This window comes from Ochotona curzoniae, unplaced genomic scaffold (genome assembly GCF_017591425.1).
Source record: "Ochotona curzoniae isolate NIBS_2020 unplaced genomic scaffold, NIBS_Ocur_1.0 contig_1039, whole genome shotgun sequence".
Classification (NCBI taxonomy): Eukaryota; Metazoa; Chordata; class Mammalia; order Lagomorpha; family Ochotonidae; genus Ochotona; species Ochotona curzoniae.
In genome coordinates, this window is record NW_024464930.1 from 44,382 (window position 1) to 47,027 (window position 2,646).

The 2,646-nt window shown below is 37.5% G+C and overlaps 1 long non-coding RNA gene across 1 annotated transcript; it reads right to left on the reverse strand.

Annotated features, from left to right (window-relative positions):
- Window positions 1–260: 260 nt before the first annotated feature.
- LOC121164614 lies at window positions 261–1,800 on the reverse strand. Its single transcript, XR_005885139.1, has 2 exons — window positions 1,559–1,800; window positions 261–453 (listed from the first exon to the last, which is right to left on the reverse strand). It is a non-coding gene; the product is annotated as an uncharacterized LOC121164614 (long non-coding RNA).
- Between the last annotated feature and the right edge of the window lie 846 nt (window positions 1,801–2,646).

Consider the following 2,646-nt stretch of genomic DNA (forward strand, 5'->3'; position numbering starts at 1 on the left):
GAAAACAAACAAACAAAGAAGTTTAAAAATTATACAAATAAGCGTATGGTCATATAAACTACTAAATGGAAACGGGCAAAGTGCAGAACACAGTAAACATTATGCTCTCACTTGTGTAGAAAATTACTGAAAATATTACATGCGCAGGAATTTGAATAAGTATTAATACTCTGCACACAAAGGGCATGGTATCATGGATTTCTCTCTCTCTCTCTCTCTTTTTTCCTGAGGGGAATCAAATAATGAGGACTGCAGCAGAGTTACACAAGAAAGGAACAGAGTTTTGTCCATTTTATTAAACAAACTTAGGCCATAAAATATTTGTGACTTAAATTTCTTCTATATACTAAATGTATATAACCCAGTTAGCGTGAAGTGTTTGCTAGAAATCGTTCCTCACAGCTTCTTTTTAAAACCTTCAGTTATCTTCTTCTTTTTGCATTAGGATTATATCTGCAAGGAAAGAATTGGCATTAAAGAATGTTAAAGTAAGGGATCATCATTTACTTTGAAAGCTTAAGACACACACAATAGCCAACAGGATGGAAATGCCAATTTCATCCTTTATTAAAGGACTGGCAGTTCATTTTCATTTATGCCTTTGATGTTGCTTTTATGAATATATTGTAAACTGAAACAAATCATTAACAAAAAATGTTATAAAGCACTAAAATAATTAAAACAATAGTTTAAAAGTCACGGTATGTTTATACTTCTTTCAGTAGGGCTTGGAATGGATCCCACACACCTGCACTCAGAAATTAAAGCATACCATTTGCACAACAGAACAGAATGAACCCCAAATAGAATTATAACTGTAGAAAAGTTTCTGCTACAGCAATTAAACAAATATAATTGGGCAACCTGACAGTCGCATTTAATCCTGAAGAAATCAGTATTAAACCAGTATAAAAGGCATTCTCATCTAAAAAAAGTGGATTGTATTTCCAAAATTAGAGAATCAACCAAACTGACTGTGAAAAGTACATGACTTTCTTCTGTCTTTACGATTAGAGAAAAAAAAAATTAGGAAAATGCACCCTCACACTGTGTTTCTCTTCTGTTTAGTATTTGAGCGTCAACTAAGACTTGTTTGGCCTATTACATTTTCAACACTCATTACACTCCTCTAAAACCTCCCACAAACTTTGAAAACTCCAATCTATTTTTCTTTGTTTTTATCTATGTGCCAATTAAAGTTAATGTCTGTCATTTTGTCTTAATGCAAAGCCCCTTTCATTCATAAGTCTACTGAAGAGTTGAAAATAAATCTCAGAAAGTGGTCAAGTTCAGCTAGCTCAGGAAGCCTCCTTTTCCCTGCATGAGCCAATACGGATGTTAACTACCTTGTGTTACAGCACAACTGCATCGACCCCAAATTTGAAAGCTATACCCAATAAGCCCAACTGAGAGGTGCTCAAATAGTACAAGGAAATAGGTATCCTAAAAATAAAACATTCCCGTAGTGAAGGGCCTATTTGTCCAAAAGGGCAGAACAACAAAAAGGAATCTATATAAATAACAATGCAAAGTTTAAGAAAGCTGAATTAAACCTTACCTAAAGAGATCATCAGCAAGCGATTCTTCCTTGGCGTGCTGAATTTGCACCTGTTGAAATGAACACACTTTCAAACATTTGCTCAGGGGTGAATATTAAGGACATGAATATCCAGGCTGACGCGTCACAGTGAGCTCTGGCCTCCCGACCATCTCCCCCTCCACAAATCATTTGTTTTCACTTCACACTGAGACTATCATTGCCCCAGTGCTTGAACAGAACAATTCTACCCGACCTGCCTTCTACAGGTGTCCCACACATATTATTAGTTTGTTGAGTTTTTAATTGATCTTTCCAGCAGAACCCTTCTACTACATGGAATTCCAGTGCACTGACACAAGACCACTCCTGAGCCTGAGATGGGGGTGCTTCCCCAGCAGCAAATGGGCTCCTTCCGTTTAGTCCCAGCTGAGCATGCTGAAGTGGCTGCTGAACTACCCCAGCCAGGCAGTACTTTTCATGCTAAAGTCCTCAGGCTTCTAACACATTAAAACAGAAAAACCATGTGCTGAGGGCATTTCCTCAAACCCGCCTCTGATCCCTTCATTTGCCATCCAAAACCCTTCAGTGACTGAGTCTGACCCTTACAAGGTGCAAATCCCTGGAGAACCTGGCTTCCTGTCACCTTCCTAATCATATCCTGCATCTCCAGACCTGTTCTTGGGCCCATGTCTTCACATCACTTAGCTATGGATGTTGTGGCCATTTGGAGAATGAACCAGCAGATGGAAGAACATCCTTCTCTGTCTCTCCTTCTCTCTGTAACTCTGCCTTTCAAATAAAAATAACATAAAGCCTAAAAATATGCAAAAGAAGTAGAAGTAGATAGCAATAAGACAGTTATGCCTTAAATGTAGAGACCAATAAATAAGAAAAATATTTTAAAAGCTTTCACAGAGACTCTCCTAAAATGAAGCTTCAGAACTATATTCAAAAATCAGAACACTTATACAGTACTCTAGGAAAAGAAGTGGAGAACATTCGACAATGGTATATATTCTGTTTCCTACTGACTTTCAAGCTGAAAAAGGGATACTTCAAACACGCAAGTCATCCAGAAAGTGGAAACATTGGACTATGAAAAGATA